The sequence below is a fragment of the Panthera onca genome, chromosome A1 (genome assembly GCF_046562875.1).
Source record: "Panthera onca isolate mPanOnc1 chromosome A1, mPanOnc1 haplotype 2, whole genome shotgun sequence".
Classification (NCBI taxonomy): Eukaryota; Metazoa; Chordata; class Mammalia; order Carnivora; family Felidae; genus Panthera; species Panthera onca.
The window spans coordinates 41,289,017-41,310,164 of NC_138339.1; the positions used below are offsets into that span (position 1 = coordinate 41,289,017).

Sequence of the window (21,148 nt, forward strand, 5' to 3'; positions counted from 1 at the left end):
TCAATATGGAATTCTTGATTTTTCATGATCTCTGGGTCCCTACCTTGTTATGCAATCCAAGTATTATAATTGAAATCACATGATAGACTTGAGTCTCCATGTATAATCCTGATTATTTCTTTAACATGCTTTGTGTTAAATATGATAGTAGGTGCCATGACCAGGGATGTGGGAATGGATATGGCAATAAAAAAGGATAACCACAACAGATGAACACAGGGAAAGGGAAGGAAAAATAAAAACAGAGGGAGGCAAACCATAAGAGACTCTTAAATACAGAGAACAAATTGAGGGTTGCTAAAGGGGAGGTGGGGGGGGGATTGGCTAAATGGGTGATGGGATGAAGGACACTTATTAGGAGGAGCACTGGGTGTTATCTGTAAGTAATGAATCACTGGGTTCTACTCCCGAAACCAATACTACACAGTATGTTAACTAACTTGAATTTAAATAAATAAATTTTCAAAAAAGGATAAAGAGATTGTTCTACTGAGACAGAAAAATTGCCATTATTGTTCTATTCTAATCCATCAGTTCTCAACTGAAGAGGTGAATCAGACTCTGTCATGCAATTTAAGTGTGTGTGTGTGTGTGTGTGTGTGTGTGTGTGTGTGTGTGTGAGATATATCTGAGTCACACTCTGGATCCACTGAATCAGAATTTTTGGGAGGAAGGGGAGACAGACATGTACATTTAAAAAAAATTTTTTTTTTTCCCAGAATTACTCACTCTAAGTTCATCTTTTTCACATTTGTTTCTTCTTGCTAGTTAATAAGTAGAACACACTTCTATGGAACTGAATAATAATTTATCAATCAAACAAATCAGTGGCAAATCATGCTATCATGCCATAGCTGTACAGCCTCTTAGAAATGAAATATTTTGGCCTGCAAAGTGTTCTTGGTCTTTGGTGACCTGGTGACTTTGCCCTTGGTGTCACATGTAAATAGATCATTTGCAAAGTGACTTCATAATGGGCTCTCAGGTTCTCAGAAGGGGGTAGAACTCTCAGTTCATCAAGAGAATTGAGCCTTTGAGGATTTGCTAGGAAGTTCTTGACAGAGGGAACGCCACTAGATGAATCACGTTGTTCCTTTTGGGAGAAGATGAAAACTTTCTTTGTGGCTATTTTGGCTACCGGTTATTTCTCATGTAAGGATTTGTCAAAGAACTTTGGGGAGGGAGTAAACATCTGATCTTCCAAGGAAAGTAACAAGCCAATAATAACTGTTTTCTAGATGTATGGATTTTTGAAACTTGAAATTTCTCTCAGAGATGAATTTATTACCTCAGCTAGAATGAATATCAGTGGTGAATCCATTTTTCAATATTCCAAAAACTCTGCCATAGACAGGCTCAGACTTGAGATAGCTTAAAGAATGATTTATGAGAGGTGTAATCACTATTGGACAAATAATTTGGTCTGTTGAGTTGATAGTCAATTTCATTTCTCTTCTCTTCGTAATGCTTTCCCACTATACTCCCACACACTGGCATTGAGTGTGTCTGTGTGTGTGTGCGTGCATGTGTGTGCGTGCGTGTGCATATTCAAATACCTTCTACACAAAGCAGTATCAGTTTCTAACATGGCTTACTATTAGAGCACAGCCTGATGTTATCAAATCTCAAGAGAGGGCTTAGCTCTTCAAATTAACTCCAGCAAAATTGGAAAGGAAACCCATGAGGCGAAATTAAATCTGCCAGCGGAGATTTGATCTGGTGAAGTAGAAGGGTAGGCAAGGAGGACACTCAGCTGAAAGAAGTCAAGGCTGTTAAGTAGAATATAAAGTATGAAGGTTATAGGAACCATTTGGGTAAGCAGTTGTTGACACAGAGATCCCAAACACAGCAAGAGCCTTCCTTATAAGCACATTGAGTTTAAAAAGAAGATATTTAAGACAGGCAATAGTCAAAAAAGAATGCAGGTATCTAAGATTACTGTCAGCAGGTAGCCAGTCTATCAAGAACTAGGCTTTCTCTAAAATGGGTCTACACAATGTCTGAGCGGCCCAACTGTGGATGATATGCTGAGTCCCAGAGGATGAATCTCTCCTGACTAAAGCCAACATTAAACCTAGGAATGGGTTATGGTTGAATTCTCAGGTGGGACAGTAAGTGTGCTTGCGGAGTGCTTTGGGAACCAGGCACGGCTAGGCAAATCTTACTTGAAGGAGCCACATATTTTTCTATGACTTTCATGGTTATTAATTTAGATGGGATTCCTTAACGGGTTAATTAACTGTTCACATCTAAATACTATGTTTTTTACTTGATCCTTTTTCCTAAACATTTTTGTTTCAGATATTTTTGGCAACGGGCCACACAAGGTAAGTTTTCTACTTCCTACGTGAGAATGATTTTTACAGTCTTAGGCTTCTAGTATTTCTATTAGGTTGAACCATATTAAACCACATGAAATTGCTAATATTTGATCATTTCTGATATATGTGATGGCAATGCATATAGTTCAATCTACCCAACTCTGTCAAAAGAGATCCTAGGGTAAACCAGGACTCATCCCTGTCTTTACTGCACCTCTATTTCCTTATACACCACCAGCAATTAAAGCTCCTAATTTCTGGGGTTTTTCCCTCCTTCTAAATTCATTGCTGTTGCTTGCATTTAAGTTTTCCTCACTTCTTGCCTATATTATTACAGTGGCCACCTAATTGTCTTTCTGTACTGAGTCTGATCCAGGAGTTGGCAAAAGATGGCCACTTTATTTTTAGAAAAAGAGTTTTACTGGAATGCAGCCATGCTCATTAGTTTATGCATTGGCTCTGGCTGCTTTTAGGCTACGTGAGTTGAGTAGTTGCAACAGAGACCATATGGCTTAAAAATTATAAAATACTTGCTACCTAGCTCTTCATAGGAAAAGTTTGTCAATCCCTATACTAATCTTTCCCACACTGTTAAATATGGGCCTTCTAAAATACAAACCTGATTGAGACATCTCTCTCCTTAGAACGGTGACTTCTAGTACTGATGGGAGATAAACCTTTTTGCATGACTTAGAATACCTTCTTTAATGCAGCATTTCTCCCTGAAAGGAGAATTCCCTTTTCTCACCTTAGGTTCTAGGTGACTTAAATTATTTTGGGCTTCAAGCTATTCCAATTTTGTCTTTGTGTATATAATTCTAATTAAATTATCCTTCTTTTCATACTCATATTCAATTTTAGAAATCATTTTCATCTCTTAAGAGTACACCAAAGAAAAACTTTTTTTGGTAAAGCCTCCCCAAACAAATCATGTAGCCTTACTCATTAAAAAAGGAGATGACAGACATAAACAGTATTTCTCAAAAAGTGACTTGAGTACCCTCTAATAATATTAGTGATCATTTTAGCTAATTTAACAGTGAATATTTTGGTTGTAATCATTATAACTGTTCTTTGATGTGTGTTAGAAAAAAATATAATTACAACTTCAAATCCAAGATATCCTGAATATTAACGTTTAGGACATTTCTAGGGTGAGTAGTCAAGTTTAAAAAGGAAACCCATTCAGTAAAAAATACTTTTAAAGAAAAAATGGCACAGGAATTTGGAAGGAATCGTGACCCAAGGGACTGAAGTTGGCAAACATTGCTGTAGGCAATGAGAGCCACTGAAGTTTTGTAAATATGGTAGCACCCTGATCTACGGATATCTAAATATTATGTGATCTGAGTCAATGGAGTAGGAAATTGTGGCAGCCCATTCCTTTATCTGCTCATTACATGGTGCTTATGAACTTTCCAGGCCCCCCTGTAGACAATTTACTCTGTCACTCAACTTCCTCTGGATCTAGCTTATTCCAACTCTGGGACTATGAAGGTAGAAAAATAAAATGGGGAGATATTGAAGAAATCTTGTCTCACTATTCCAGCCTCCTAATCCCCAGAGGACTGGTCTATAGTGAATACCAGAGTAGGACCATGCAGGGTATTCCAATCTAAGAACCACAGTTAAAGGGGGTTTTGATGAACTAACATGATTCCAGAAGCGCTTCAACAGTGGTTGTAGTCATTTTTTGTCACTTCCCAGAATGTTCTCTCTCCCTTCTACCAGATACATATTACACAGCCAAAGGTCAGGGCTATATGGCCTCAGCTGCCTTTTAAGTGGAAACCCCAAAGGCTCCAGCTGCTGAATTTAAAATAAGGAAGTTCTGATGTTTAAAGTGTGAAAGAAGACATATTTTATCATTATCTCCTGTCTGCACAAAATAAAACTCCCAAGCACTTATATTAGAAGCCATTAAGAGATCATTACAGGATAGAGTTTGACCTGTGGAGTTTTGTTTTAGGACATTCCATGCGGTTACTATCAAAAGAAGACCATACAACAAAAATCTATATGCTCCATAAGAGTCAGCCAACTATGCGCTTCTAATAATGTTACGTATTCTAATTCCTGCGTGTACTGCTTCGCTAACATGTAAGTGAAAACACCAAACCCAAAACAGAAACGTGTTTTGAGAACTTAACATGTAGCTGACCGGTAATATATGGAAATTTTGAATCACTATACTTTACACCTGAAACTAACTCTGTATGTTAACTACACTGGAATTAAAATTAAAAGAAAAAAAAAAAAAAAGCAACCCTTCTACACATTTTGGAATGTGTGTGCGAAACCCTCAAGATGTGATTCTGGAAACTAAAAGTGTCCTTGGAGTTTCACTCCAGCTGGCTGAACCTCAGGGGGATGGGGGTAACAGGTACTGAGCAACTGAGATTCTGAGTCCTACCTCCAACTCCAGCAGAGAAGTCCCCCTCTCCCTGTTCTGAACATTAGGTTTCAGAGTGAGGTTATATGTGAAAAAAGTTTCTGTTCCTAAAATGTTTGAAAATCAAAGCTGTGAGAAAAATCACCCTTTTCAAGATAAGACTATGGCAATAAGTCTCAGTACTCAGTCAGAAGACCTTGGGTTGAGTCCTGCCCCTGCAGGGCTAAGTGATCCTGGGAAGTCTTGTAACCCCTCCATAACTCAAGTTCTCAGCTACAAATCTGAGATAATATTTCCTGCTTTAATTGCTAAATACGCTGTGACAACACTGACGCTTCTTTCCTGATACTTTCAAACATACGAAGCTCTCTGCTGCTTCAGGACCTTTGGGCAAAAACCATCCTCTCCTGCAAGAAGAGTGCATGCTTTTCACAGGACTGGTTGTGTCTCATTGTTTCGGCTTCAGTCTAAATATTTCTCCATTACAGATGCCTCCCCTGGCCATCCTGTCTAAAGTAGATTTACTTCTGGTATTTTTCATGTTAGTATGCTTCTGTTTCCTTCATAATTCTTACCAGATATTTTATTTTTATGTTTCTGTTCCTTTGGTTTTGGCCTATCAACAAACATAAGCTCCATGAAGTCAGAGGGCAATACGACCTAGGACAGGTAACTTAACCTAAGCAATTACCCGAGAAGTTGACCGTGAGACCTGAAAAAGCTAAGGCCTAAAAGGAGCTTAGCATAATGCTTGTCATACATCACCAGTGTCCTTGTTGTGTTGCTTCCAACTAGATGACTTACCAACCTGGTTTGCCTGAGACTGAGGGTTTTCCTGGGGGGTGAGACTTTGGGTGCCAAAAGAGAATGGTCTCAGACAAATCAAAATAACCAGTCACCTCACCATCAGCAGGCTTTCCTATCTAGCCCCTTAGTTCTCCATCCATATTTACCAACTTTTTCTTTCCCTCAGAAATATAACCTGTACGATCGTCGTCCTCAACTAGTGCAACAGTACCTCCCAGACAACCTCAAAACCGCATCAAATAGACTTCCTCTGTAGTGGTCGCGATAAGCTCATGGCACATGCTGAGATCCCTTAGAAGAAAAAGAAATTGTACAGACTACCCCTTCTCCCAAATTTATTAGTAGCTCTCCACTTCCATCCTTCCTTCAAACTTACTGTTTACCCTCTTCCCTAGGATCCCAAGGTTTCGGGGAAGTGAAAAATAACTTCTTTATTGCTAAGAATTTATTTTTAGGATTTTAATTTAAAAACAGAGTGAATCATAAATTCATAAATGCACTGTTTTAAAGTGTACAATGCAGTGGTCGTTAGCATATTTGCACCACTATCTAATTTCAGTATAAATTTCATCGAAAGTCTGTCTCCCTTCCACCATCCCGCCAGTACCTGGCAATCACTGGTCTACTTTCATCTTGTTGGGTTTGCTTATTCTGAACAATTAGTATGAATGCGATCATACAATACGTGGCTTTTTGTTTCTGGCTTCTGTCATTCAGCATAAGGTTATCAAAGTGCATCCATGTTGTAGATATACCACTTCTTCGTGTCTTTTTATGGTGAAGTAATAGTCTATTGTATGGCTATACCACACTGCTTTTATTTGTCCGTTAATGGGCATTTGGTTGTTTACATTTTGGGCTATTGTGAATAATGTTGCTCTGAACATTCATGTACAGGGTTTTGTGTGGACATATGTTTTCATTTCTCTTAGACGTATATCTAGGAGCGGAATTTCTGGGTCATATACTAACTCTATGTTTAACTGTTTGATGGACTGCCTGTTTTTCAAAGCAGCTGCGACAGTTTACAATCCCACAAGCCATGCATGAGGCCTCAATTTCTCCACATTCTCACCAACCCTTGTTATTCTTCATCTTTTTTATGATAACCATCCTAATGGGTGTGAAGTGGTGTCTTGTGGCTGTGATTTGCATTTCTCTAGTGACAAATGATGTTTAATATCATCTCATGGACTAATTAACCATTTGTTCAATGCCTATTCAAATCCTTTCCTCACCTCTCAATAATATTATTCACCTTTTTATGGTTGAGTTGTAAGAGTTCTTCATATATTCTGGATACACGTTCCTTATCAGATATTTATTTGCAGTATTTTCTCCCATTCTGTGGGTTGTCTTTTCACTTTATTAATGATGTCCTCTGAAGCACAAAATATTTTCATTTGATGATGTTTAATTTATTGTTGCTATGCTTTCATTGTCATATCTAAGAAACCAGTGCTTTAACCCAAGGTCCCAGAGATTTACTCCTCTGTTTTCTTGTAAGAGGCTTATACTTATTTTTTATATACTTATGTCTTTGACCCATTTTGAGTTAATTTTTGTACATGGTATGAGGTAGGATATCTAACTTCATTGTTTCATACGTAGATATCCAATTGTCCCAGCACTATTCGTTGAAGACTGTTCTTTCCCCACTGAATTGTCTCAGCACCCTTGTTGAAATCAATTGATCACAAATATAAGGGTTTATTTCTGGACTCTAAATTCTATTCCAGGTTTGTATACCTATCCATATATTGATACGATACTGTCTTGACTACTGAAGTTTGCCATCAGCTTTGAAACTAGGAAGGATATATTCTTCAACTTTGTTCTATTACTAATCGTCTTGGCTATTCTGGGCCCTATCCTTAGAAAGTTATAAAGGTGTTCTCAAAGAATAATGTACGGATCAGTTTAGCGTAATAGTTTTAAGAGTAACATGAGGGGCGCCTGGGTGGCTCAGTTGGTTGGGCGGCTGACTTCAGCTCAGGTCATGATCTCGCGGTCCGTGAGTTCAAGCCCCGCGTCGGGCTCTGTGCTGACAGCTCAGAGCCTGGAGCCTGTTTCAGATTCTGTGTCTCCCTCTCTCTGACCCTCCCCTGTTCATGCTCTGTCTCTGTCTCAAAAACAAATAAATGTTAAAAAAAAAATTAAAAAAAAAAAAGAGTAACATGCTAGGGAAAAATTAGATATTCTAATAATTGATGATCGGCTTCAATAATCTGTAGTACATCTGTAGTCAATATTTCTTAGGAAACAAGTCACGGAAGCAGTTGTGTCATTGTTTATAGGAGTTCTACAAATATCAATGCTCCAATGCCCTTTGACTTTGCTGGAAAGAAATTTAGTATTTTCTAAGGTTTTCATTTTCTAAGTAGTTCTTAGACAAGTACAAAGACATTAGTAGCCCTGGAAGGAAATATATTTTTCTCAGAAAAAATCTGCTCCTTTTCCTATTGTGGTACCACCACTTAAATACCCTTGTCCATATTCATCTTCCTGGTGTTTGGTACGCCTATGTCCTACTGCTAATCTTCTTTTTGTCTCAGGCCAGTGGGAAATCCATTCAGCTTGCCCTCCCTGGTCATTTCAGAGAGTTCACATGTAAGAATTATCTGAGTCCCCAGCTGTCACATTTATCTCCTTTAGCCTGAAGTTTCTTACTTCTCAGATTTTCATTCCAAATGTGGGGCCAGGACACATTCATGATAAGCTGAGGGCACCGAGCACAACTTTATGTTATCTGCATGTGTGCCTCCCTCTCTCCTTCGGGTTCTAGTTCAGGTTCTGCCAGTACGTTGTTTCTGCATCCTGGGGAAGTCAGAAGGTTGATCTGCTTAAGCACACTGAAGACTTTTGGCTCAACATTTTGTTTAAAGGCTCATCCTTTTTAAGCCATGTATGATAAAAAGAAAGCTTACTAGATATTACGTATTTGGTTTTCTAAAAATAAGCATGACATAACGTTGAGCTAAAAAAAGGAAAATCTAAGGATATAAAATGATACATACTTTTGAAGGATATAAAATGATCAGACTTTTGAAAAATATATTTATTACGTATACAGGAAAATATAAAATATATGCAAGAATACATGATGGGGATCTTTTGAATACTTATAAATAAACCTAATGTAACTTTTGTGCCTATTATATGCCAGGCACTGTGCATGCTGCTACATAGTAATTATCTCATTCAATATTCAAAACGATCCTATGAAGGAGGTATTGGTGTTAACTACCATTTTGTAGATGATAAAACTGAGGTTGAGGGTAATTTAGGGATGCATCAAGAAGTCATAGCTCACTAGGGGAGAAACCAAGAGACAAGTATACCAATCTGACATCCAGAACCTTCAAGCTAAACTTCGCATTATCTTTAAAAAAAAATTTTTTTTAATGTTTATTTATTTTTGAGAGACACAGAGAGAGACAGACAGACAGAACATGAACAGGGGAGGAGCAGAGAGATAGGGAGACACAGAATCAGGAGCAGGCTCCAGGCTGCAGAGCCTGATGCAGGGCTCGGACTCCTGCAAGATCATGACCTGAGCCGAAGTCAGACGCTTAACCGACTGAGCCATCCAGGTGCCCCTAAACTTCTCATTATCTTATCTCATGATTAGAATCTCTATTTGGGTAGAGTTTTAGGATTTTTCAGAACAATTTCTCATATTTATCCATTTGTCTCATGAATATTTAATAGGCATCTAGTAAGTTCAAGATACTGTGCTAGGTGCAGAAATAGAATATAAAGCCTGCCACAGCTTAGAAAGTACCTTCCCAAACAGGGCACCTATGAGACCCACACCAAAACTGTGTGGTAGGAAGGGATGCGATTGATTATTCCCTTTTTTGGCATATAAAAAGAAAAGACTCCAAAGTTAATTGTTGCCTAATGTGAATTAGTAAGTATTTGCAAAAGATTAATGTTTTGATTATTTCCCAGTAGCTCCTCTGTGGCTATTAATTTTTTTAAAAAAATGGTCCGCTTTTTCATGAAAAATACAATAGCAAAAGTCTACTGACTATAAGTTAGCACAAAATGTCGTCATTGGCTTGCTGTCGTTTCTTACTGTATTTCTGCTGAAGACGACAAATATCTTCTGTTTTCCACATTGCTGTATTAATCTTGCTCTTGACCACTATGTCCTTTGCCCCCAACAATAAAAATCCTTTCTGCTTGCAGTTCATAGAGAACGTTCACAGTGAGCCTCAAAGAGTTTTCTCAGTAGGTACCCATAATCGTGGCAGATTATGGTAATTCTGGTTCAGAAAAGTGAAAAAAGTTCCTCAGGGTACCTCAGGGAATCATTTTTGTCCCTCCCTATACTTCTTAATATACAGGTTCACTCATTTGCTAAAAGCTCTAATAATTTTTCCCCATGATTTCAAAGTAGAGGAGTCACCAGGGTGAAGGAAGAGTGAGGGTAGAGCATACCTTTATAGCTGTGTGCTGTTTAAATCAGGGGTTTACAAATCAAGGCCTCCCTTCCCTTAAAATCCTTACTAAAATACAGCTAGATTAGAAGAGAAGGTTATATTGAATACAAATAGTCTCTAAATGTTTATATCAATTTCTCTTAGAGCTTTGAAACACACTTTGAAAATTCAATACAGTGGAAAATGCAGAACGACTAAAAAATCTCAGAATAAGACCTGATTTTCCTTCATTCGTCAGGACTGAACCCATTTGAATTAAACATCGTCTTTCTTTCAAAAAGTGGAATTCATTACATCACTTTATTTTTAAAAAATCAATAAATCTTATGCTATGGAAAGCCCCTCTTTAACTCAAGATATATTTAATGAGATGTGCCAGAATTGTGTTTGTTTCTAGAAATACAGAGCTGAGTTGAAAGTGACCCCTGACTTTGAGCCACTCACAGTCTGTTATGCTAATTGGACAATTCATTCATTTATTCAATAAATATTCTTTAAGTACTTATGAGAGTGAGAGATTTGGTTAAATTCTGGGACCTCAGTTGTAATTAAAACAGGTCCATGTCTTCGTGCAGTTTACAGTCCAGCAAGGGAGCAAGAAAATGAATGATTATTTAAAAATATGACAATGTGGGGGTGGAGCCAAGATGGGGGAACAGCATGAAAGTTTTTTGTGTGTCTCGCGCCCACGAAATACAGCCAGAGCAACACTAAACCATCCTGCACACCTAGAAAACTGATTGGAGGATTAACACAACAATCTGCACAACCGAAACCACAGAATTCAGCAGGTACGCGGCACAGAGAGGTGAACTTGGGGAGCGAGAAGCTGCGGGAAGGGAGCCGCTTTTGCGGGCGGAGAGAGGACAGAGACGGGGGGGTGGGGGGGAGAATATGAGAAAAGCACCCCTCCCCAAAAGAAGCTGGGGAGAAAGTGGAAAATTGGAAACAGCCCCAGGGACTAAACTAAAAAGGGAGAAAGGAGAAAGGAGAGGGTTAAACTCCATTGAGACTGTAAACAAGGGGAGCGCAAAGGCTGCCACTCTGCAGCTACATACCTGGCAGTGCTCTGGTGGGAAAGGTGAACCCCCAGGAACAGAGTGGGGTCCAGGAGGTTCTTGGACCACACGGGAAAAAGCGGTTCCACTGCTGGAAGGACATTTGGTAGAGACTGTTGAAGCCACCTGGTCCCAGCAGACCCCAGAGAAGGGCCACATTCACTGGTGCTGGTACAGGGTCGTTAAGGGTGAAGCCTGGTGCCAGATGTGTGTTGTGATTTTTCCATAATCCCTGAAATGCTGCTGCTACACTATCTCGTGAACTTTTTCTGGGCTGGGCAGGCACCTGGCCGCAGTCTCGGGGCACCGGCAGCAGCAGGGTCCAGCAAGCGTTCCTGGGTGCAGCCGACATTCAGCCATTGCTCATTCGGCCATCGCTCGGTGAGACCCGCTTGCAGAGGGGCGGAACGGGTCAAAGCCGCAGTCCTTCGGAAGTAAGGGGCCAGGGAAAACACCCGCATCTGAGACAAAACTCAGGAGACAGGTACTGCCTGGGGCTTGGTCATGGACAGTGAAAAAGCGGGGAGTGGATGAAAGCTGAAGACAGAGGATGGGTGCGTGATTGCTGATGGGAAGAACAGAGTTCCGATAGCAGAGGCAGGCCATTTTCACTGCTCCCGCGCACGCGCATACACACCTAGGAGCATCACAACGTTCCACCCCAGTAGGCTAGCAGCGCCATCTAGTGGTGAAAGGAGCCATTACACTAAGCCCTGCCGAACTGGGCCAACCTTGCCCTTCAAGAACAAGTATCACTGTCTGCTTAGTTTATGGACTATAAAGTGCTTCATAGTCTGACATCTAGGGGAAAACGAAGTAATTTCAGTCCTATTTCAATCTGTTAGCAGGTCCATCTATTCAATTTTCTTTCTTTCTTTCTTTTTTTCACTTCTTTTCCCTGAATACAGAAAGAGAAAAAATTCATTTTTTTTCAATTTTTATTAAAAATATTTTTAATTGTTTTGCTATATTTTTTACTTTTATGTAAATTTTTTCAAATTCTATTTTACTTCCATCATTTGTAGTCTACTTCAGTGTATTCACTTTTCCAAATTTTCAAACGATTTGTTTTTTGTTTCATTTCTTTTTCTTGAATACAGAAAGAGAAAATATTCATTTTTATTTTTAATTTTTATTAAAAATATTTTTCTTAAAATTTTTTCCACTATACTCTTTATTTTTGTGTAATTTTTTTCAAATTCTATTTTACTCCCATCATTTCATTTTAGTTTACTTCAGTGTATTCATTTTTTCAAATTCTCAAATGATTTCCTTCCCCCCCCCAACTTTTTTCTCTAATCTATCAAACCACTTTCAACACCCAGACCAAAACACATCTAGGACCTAGTATCATTTATTCGATTTGTGTGTGTATGTGTTTAATTTTTTAATTTTAATAGTTTTTTAATTTTAATTTTTCTACCTCGTTAATTCCTTTTATCCCATCAAAATGACGAAACAAAGGAATTCACCCCAGAAGAAAGAGCACGAAGAAACGACAGCCAGGGATTTAACCAACACGGATACAAGCAAGATGTCTGAACCAGAATTTAGAATCACAATAATAATAATACTAGCTGGTGTCAAAAATAGATTAGAATCCCTTTCTGTGGAGATAAAAGAAGTAAAAACTAGTCAGGATGAAATAAAAAATGCTATAACTGAGTTGCAATCATGGATGGATGCCACAGCAGCAAGGACGGATGAGGCAGAACAGAGAATCAGTGATATAGAGGACAAACTTATGAAGAATAATGAAGCAGAAAAAAAGAGGGAAATCAAGGTAAAACAGCACAATTTAAGAATTAGAGAAATCAGTGACTTGTTAAAAAGGAACAACATCAGAATCATAGAGGTCCCAGAAGAGGAAGAGAGACAAATAGGGGTAGAAGGGTTATGTGAGCAAATCATAGCAGAAAACTTTCCTAACATGAGGAAAGACACAGACATCAAAATCCAGGAAGCACAGAGGACCCCCATTAGATTCAACAAAAACCAATCATCAACAAGGCATATCATAGTCAAATTCACAAAATACTCAGGCAAGGAGAGAATCATGAAAGCAGCAAGGGAAGAAAAGTCCCTAACCTACAAGGGAAGACAGATCAGGTTTGCAGCAGACCTATCCCCAGAAACTTGGCAGGCCAGAAAGGAGTGGCAGGATATATTCAATGTGTTGAATCAGAAAAATATGCAGCCAGAATTCTTTATCCCCCAAGGCTGTCATTCAAAATAGAAGGAGAGAGAAAAAGTTTCCCAGACAAAAAAAAATTAAAGGAGTTTGTGACCACTAAAACCAGCCCTGCAATAAATTTTAAGGGGGACTCTCTGAGGGGAGAAAAGATGAAAAAAAATTTATATACATTTATATACATATATATGTATGTAAATAAATAAATACCAAAACCAACAAACATTAGAAAGGACCAGAGAACACCACCAGAAACTCCAACTCTACAAGCATGATAATGGCAATAAATTCATACCTTTTAGTTCTCACTCTAAATGTCAATGGACTCAATGCTCCAATCAAGAGACAGAGGGTAACAGAATGGATAAGAAAACAAGATCCATCTATATGCTGTTTACAAGAGACCCACTTTAGACCTAATGACACTTTCAGATTGAAAATAAGGGGATGGAGAACCATCTATCATGTTAATGGTCAACAAAAGAACGCCAGAGTAGCCATACTTATATCAGACAATCTAGACTTTAAAATAAAGACTGTATCAAGAGATGCAGAGGGCATTATATCATAATCAAGGGATCTATCCACAAGAAGACCTAACAATTGTAAACATTTATGCGCCAAATGTGAAAGCACCCAAATATATATATCAATTAATCACAAACATAAAGAAACTCATTGATAGTAATACCATAATAGTAGGAGACTTCAACACCCCACTCACAGCAATGGACAGATCATCTAATCAAAAAATCAACAAGGAAACAATGGCTTTGAATGACACACTGAACCAGATGGACTTAACAGATATATTCAGAAAATTTCATCCTAAAGCAGCAGAATATACATTCTTCTCCAGTGCACATGGAACATTCTCCAGAATAGACCATATACTGGGACACAAATCAGCCCTAAGTAAGTACAAAAAAATCGAGATCATACTGTGCATATTTTCAGACCACAACGCTATGAAACTCAAAATCAACCACAAGAAAAAATTTGGAAAGGTAACAAATACTTGGAGACTGAAGAACATCCTACTAAAGAACAAATGGGCTAACCAAGAAGTTAAAGAGGAAATTAAAAAGTATATGGAAGCCAATGAAAATGATAACACCACAACCCAAAACCTCTGGGACGCAGCAAGGCAGTCATAAGAGGAAAGTATATAGCAATCCAGGCCTTCCTAAAGAAGAAAGAAAGGACTCAGATACACAACCTAACCTTACGCCTTACGGAGCTGGAAAAAAAAAAACAGCAAATAAAACCCAAAACCAGCAGAAAAGACAGAAACTAATAAAGATTAGAGCATAAATTAATGCTATCAAAACCAAAAACAAAAAAACAAAACAAAACAAAACCCAAAACAGAACAGATCAATGAAACCAGAAGCTGGTTCTTTGAAAGAATTAACAAAATTGATAAACCACTAGCCAGTTGGATCAAAAAGAAAAAGGAAACAACCCAAATAAATAAAATCAAGAATGAAAGAGGAGAGATCACAACCAACACAGCAGAAATAAAAACAATAATAAGAGAATATTATGAGCAATTATATGCCAATAAAATGGGCAATCTGGAAGAAATGGACAAATTCCTAGAAACATATACACTACCAAAACTGAAACAGGAAGAAATAGAAAATTTGAACCGACCCATAACCAGTAAGGAAATTGAATAGGTAATCAAAAATCTGCCAAAAAACAAGAGTCCAAAGCCAGATGGCTTTCCAGGAGAATTCTACCAAACATTTAAGGAAGAGTTAACACCTATTCTCTTGAAGCTGTTCCAAAAAATAGAAATGAAAGGAAAACTTCCAGACTTTTTCTATGAAGCCAGCATTACCTTGATTCCAAAACCAGACAGAAACCCCACTAAAAAGGAGAACTCCAGACCAATTTCCCTGATAAACATGGATGCAAAAATCCTCAACAAGATATTAGCCAACCAGCTCCAACAATACATTAAAAAAATTATTCACCACGACCAAGTAGGATTTATACCTGGGATGCAGGGCTGGTTCATTATCCACAAAACAATTAACGTGATTTATCACATCAATAAAAGAAAGGACAAGAACCATAAGATCCTCTCAATAGGTGCAGAGAAAGCATTTGACAAAATACAGCATCCTTTCTTGATAAAAACCCTCAAGAAAGTAGGGATAGAAGGAGCATATCTTGAGATCATAAAAGCCATATATGAATCACCCAACGCTAATATCATCCTCAACGGGGAAAAACTGAGAGCTTTCCCCCTAAGGTCAGGAACAACACAGGATGTCCACTCTCACCACTGTTATTCAACATAGTATTGGAAGTCTTAGCCTCAGCCATCAGACAACACAAAAAATAAAATGCATCCAAATCGGCCATCCAAATCGGAGGTGAAACTTTCACTCTTCGCAGATGACATAATACTCTGTATGGAAAACCCAGAAGATTCCACCAAAAAACTGCTAGAATTGATTCATGAATTCAGCAAAGTTGCAGGATATAAAATCAACACACAGAAATCAGTTGCATTCCTATACACCAACAATGAAGCGACAGAAAGAGAAATCATGGAATCAATCCCATTTACAGTTGCATCAAAACCCATAAAATACCTAGGAATAAATCTAACCAAAGAGGTGAAAAATCTATACACTGAAAACTATAGAAAGCTTATGAAAGAAATTGAAGAAGACACAAAAAGATGGAAAAAGATTCCATGCTCCTGGATAGGAAGAACAAATATTGTTAAAATGTCGACACTACCCAAAGCAATCTACATATTCAATGCAACCCCTATCAAAATAACACCAGCATTCTTCACAGAGCTAGAACAAATAATCCTAAAATTTGTATGGAACCAGAAAAGACCCTGAGTAGCCAAAGTGATCTTGAAAAAGAAAACCAAAGCTGGAGGCATCATGATCCTGGACTTCAAGCTATACTACAAAGCTGTAATCATCAAGACAGTATGGTGCTGGCACAAGAACAGACACTCAGATCAATGGAACACAATAGAGAACCCAGAAATGGACCCACAAATGTATGGCCAACTAATCTTTGACAAAGCAGGAAAGAACATCCAAAGGAATAAAGACAGTCTCTTCAGCAAGTGGTGCTGGGAAAACTGGACAGTGACATGCAGAAGAATGAACCTGGACCACTTTCTTATATGATACACAAAGATAAACTCAAAATGGATGGAAGACCTCAATGTAAGACAGGAAGCCATCAAAATCCTCGAGGAGAAAGCAGGCAAAAACCTCTTTGATCTTGGCTGCAGCAACTTCTTACTCAACACGTCTCTGGAAGCAAGGGAAACAACAGCAAAAATGAACTACTGGGACCTCATCAAAATAAAAAGCTTCTGCACAGCGAAGGAAACAATCAGCAAAACTAAAAGGCAACCGACAGAATGGGAGAAGATATTTGCAAATGACATATCAGATAAAGGGTTAGTATCCAAAAATCTATGAAGAACTTATCAAACTCAACACCCAAAAAACAAACAATCCAGTGAAGAAATGGGCAAAAGACATGAATAGACACTTCTCTGAAGAAGACATCCAGATGGCCAATCGACACATGAAAAAATGCTCAACTTCACTCATCATCAGGGAAATACAAATCATAACCACAATGAGATACCACCTTACACCTGTCAGAATGGCTAACATTAACAACTCAGGCAACAACAGATGTTGGCGAGGATGCGGAGAAAGAGGATCTCTTTTGCATTGTTGGTGCCAATGCAAGCTGGTGCAGCCACTCTGGAAAACAGTATGGAGGTTTCTCAAAAAACTAAAAATAGAACTACCCTACGACCCAGCAATTGCACTACTAGGCATCTATCCATGGGATACAGGTGTGCTCTTTTGAAGGGACACATGCACCCCCATGTTTATAGCAGCACTATCCACAATAACCAAAGTATAGAAAGAGCCCAAATGTCCATCGATGGATGAATGGATAAAGAAGATGTGGTATATGTATACAATGGAGTATTACTTGGCAATCAAAAAGAATGAAATCTTGCCATTTGCAACTATGTGGATGGAACTGGAGGGTATGATGCTAAGTGAAATTAGTCAGAGAAAGACCAAAATCATATGACTTCACTCATATGAGGACTTTAAGAGACAAAACAGATGAACATAAAGGGAAGGGAAACAAAAATAATATAAAAACAGGGAGGGGGATAAAACATAAGAGACTCATAAATATGGAGAACAAACAGCATTACTAAAGGGGTGTGGGAGGGGGGGATGGGCTAAATGAATAAGGGGTACTAAGGAATCTACTCCTGAAATCATTGTTGCACTATATGCTAACTAATTTGGATGTAAATTTTGAAAAATAAAAAATAAAAAAATAAAATTAAAAAAAGAAAAAAAAATATGACAATGTGAGGAAAAGTACAAGCCCGTGACTTCTAGGAGCCAACCTGGGCATTCCTGCAGGTTATTCAGACTCCTACTCACCACTGGGCCTTGATGTTATTTAACACCAACAATTTCACAGAATGTTAACACCCGGCACAGCCACTCTGTAACCATGATGAATCAAGACAAAGGCAGTACCACTCCATGATCACATCTGAACACAGGCAAAACGTGAACATTATGCAAACTACAGAATACCAGACGTCCTCTACCTGGACTAGTATAAGTGACTGCTGCCTCTCTACCAAGTACAATTTTAGCCTTTGTCTATTCTTCCCTCTTTCAAAATAAGACTTTTAAAGACACCAAAGTGCAGAATGACTCCGCTCCTGAGGGCATCCAATTTAGAGTAAAACCAGTTTTCCTTAAAATTTCCCCAAATTAATTTAAAATCCTAAATCCTATAATAAATCCTTTCTAATATCCTTTTATCGAGCTTCTCTGTGGCTTCCCATGTGCATTCTCATTCTTGAAAACAAATCTTATTTTTTTTATTGAGAATTTTTTTAATATGAAATTTATTGGAAAATTGGTTTCCATACAACACCCAGTGCTCATCCCAACAGGTGCCCTCCTCAATGCCCATCACCCACTTTCCCCTCCCTCCCATCCCCCATCAACCCTCAGTTTGTTCTCAGCTTTTAAGAGTCTCTTATGGTTGGCCTCCTTCCCTCTCTGTAACTTTTTTTTTTTCCCCTTCCCCTCCCCCATGGTCTTCTGTTAAGTTTCTTAGGATCCACATAAAAGTGAAAACATACAGTATCTGTCTTTCTCTGTAGGACTTATTTCACTTAGCATAACATTCTCCAGTTCCATCCACATTGCTACAAAAGGCCATATTTCATTCTTTCTCATTGCCAAGTAGTATCCCATTGTATATATAAGCCACAACTTCTTTATCCATTCATCAGTTGATGGACATTTAGGCTCTTTCCATAATTTGGCTATTGTCGAGAGTGCTGCTATAAACATTGGGGTACAAGTGCCCCTATGCATCAGCACTCCTGTATCCCTTGGGTAAATTCCCAGCAGTGTTATTGCTGGGTCATAGGGTAGATCTATTTTTAATTTTCTGAGGAAACTCCACACTGTTTTCCAGAGCAGCTGCACCAGTTTGCATTCCCACCAAGAGTGCAAGAGGGTTCCTGTTTCTCCACATCCTCGCCAGCATCTATAGTCTCCTGATTTGTTCATTTTAGCCACTCTGACTGGCACAAGGTGATATCTCAGTGTGGTTTTGATTTGTATTTCCCTGATGAGGAGTGACGTTGAGCATCTTTTCATGTGGGCAACAAATCTTAAACCCAACTTGTTCAACTCAAGTGTTCCTGGTGGTCTTTGGCCTGAGGGCGTTGATAAATGCAAAACTTGAAAGTAGCAAAATATTACTCCTTATTGCTCAAAACATTCTCTTCTCACTTCTCCTTCAAGGCATGGGGAGGAGCATGAAGAATATGAAAATAGGTAATATTTGAACTCTTAAGGATAGGGAATATTTTATTCATTTATTTTTGTTCACTCCTTGACTCATATGATACCTTGTTCCAAAAATAATTTAAGGTGGCTGATAATTGTTCAGTGGATTCAGAGGTAGAGAGTGGAAGACATCTTTCTGAGGATAGTCATATAAAGACAACACTGACCAAAGAGACACCAAAACACAATGGAGTACTCTAAGGCAAGATGACAGTACCCCAAATGACACTGCTGTTTAACAGAATACTCCTGACCCCACAGCTCAGGCTCTCCCTACCTTTTCCTCAACCCAGAATGACATGTGAATCACCAGCTGCCAGGTTCTACTTGACTCCCTACCACCATAAGCATCTTCTTCCCTTTTCTGGAGACTCTTCATTTCCATCCCCATTGTCAATCACTATCCCTTACTGATGGCAAGCTCAGTCTGATCTCAGGATCTAAAAACAAAACAAAACAAAACACCTCATTCCCCCCCGCCCCCCTTGGTCTTAGGAAATTTAAGAAACTCTAGTTCATTTGTCAGGTAAATCCAAGTCAAGTCTCTCTTGGTCAAACCTAATGATTTTTAAGTAGAACAGTACTATTCTCAAAACAGGCATTTAAAATATATGTGTGGGCAACTTTTGTTTGTCACAAAGACTGGAGTGGTACTACTAGCATTTAGTGGGCTAAGACTTTGTAATGCACTAGAAAGTCCCTCATGGTGAAGAACTGACCCATTCAAAATGCCACTAGTGCTCCTATTGAGAAACATCTCACCCATAGATGGAAAGCATCATATCCAGCCTTGCCTCTCTCCACGCCCACACCAGTAATCGGTAATCAATGACCATACACTCCGCTGAGCTTGATGTGGCCTCAAAATCTTTCTCAACATAACAATTCGGGCATGCCTTGCCAATCAAATTTGGCATGGAAGCCAAAGCCTATGTTCCTTGTTAAGACTAAGGGAACTTCATGGCTCTTGACATGAAATCTTTACCTGGTACCTTAGTCCTATCCCATTTCCTATGCCTGTAGCCACGCCTTGGTCATCTGACTGCTCTCCCAGTCCTTCTAAGACAAGGATTCTGTCAGAGAGGTAAGCTCTGTGGTTGGGACCTTGTGCCATCCCACGTCCCTCTGACTAGATGGCCAGCCTGCTAGCATTACCTCTCTTAAAAAAAAAAAAAAAAAAAAAAAAAAGGCTTGCTCCTAGTGCAGTGAGTGAGCTACACCCTCTAGTGGGGAAACCACATGTAATATATCCACCTTTGGAAGAATAACACCCAAAAGAAAATCCAACTCAAAGTGACTGATGTAAAAAAAAAAAGAAAAAGAAAAAGAAAAAAGACAGGTGTGCGTTGAGGGGAATTTCTATGGCTCCCGCACCTGAAAAGTCCAGAGGAACCTCAGAATCAGGCATTGCTAGATCAGAGTCTCAGAAAAAGTTGCCAGAAACATTAAAAAAAAAGTTGCCAGAAATTTTTCTCTCCATTTTTTTTTTGACCCATCTGTGCTTTCCTTGATGTTGTCTTCATTCTCAGATAAACACTGACCACCACCCCAACCTCAACTCAAGGCAGTTCTAGAGTTACAGTTTCAGTAGCAGAGTTTCCCTTCCCTAAAACTTCTAATAAAAGACTTAAGTCTTGTTTGACTCGTTGAAATAAGATTCGTGACTCAGTCTACAAGCTGTGGCTACAAGTAAGCTTAATTCTTATTGGAATGGACCGAATTATAAGGCATGGCAGGAGCCAGGGGTGACGCAGCCCCACTATATGGACGAGAAGATGATAAAGAATTGTGCCCCAAAGTTGGGAATATTGAGGTACTATCGCCAGGATAAATGAATGAGACTCAAGCAAAAACAACGGATGCGTTGACACTATCCTTTCTGGATGCCATCTTTCTCTCCCGAGTCTGAGGTCCTCAGTCCTGTCCAAAACTCAGTGCACTTTTTTTTTTTTTCGCCTTTACTACAATTAACTATTTAGCATTTTTGTATCACAGTAACACTTTACCATCTTGGTAGAAA

General features: G+C 38.8%; 1 protein-coding gene and 1 long non-coding RNA gene across 3 annotated transcripts in view; one reads left to right on the plus strand and one right to left on the minus strand.

Annotated features, from left to right (window-relative positions):
- Nucleotides 1-21,148, minus strand: part of LOC132680815 (sperm-associated acrosin inhibitor-like) — a 118,400-nt gene that overhangs the window by 89,245 nt on the left and 8,007 nt on the right. The window lies entirely within an intron of this gene.
- LOC132680814 (uncharacterized) lies at nucleotides 1,034-10,609 on the plus strand. The gene is made up of 4 exons (XR_013555072.1): nucleotides 1,034-1,152; nucleotides 2,302-2,327; nucleotides 4,291-4,421; nucleotides 10,113-10,609. It is a non-coding gene; the product is annotated as an uncharacterized LOC132680814 (long non-coding RNA).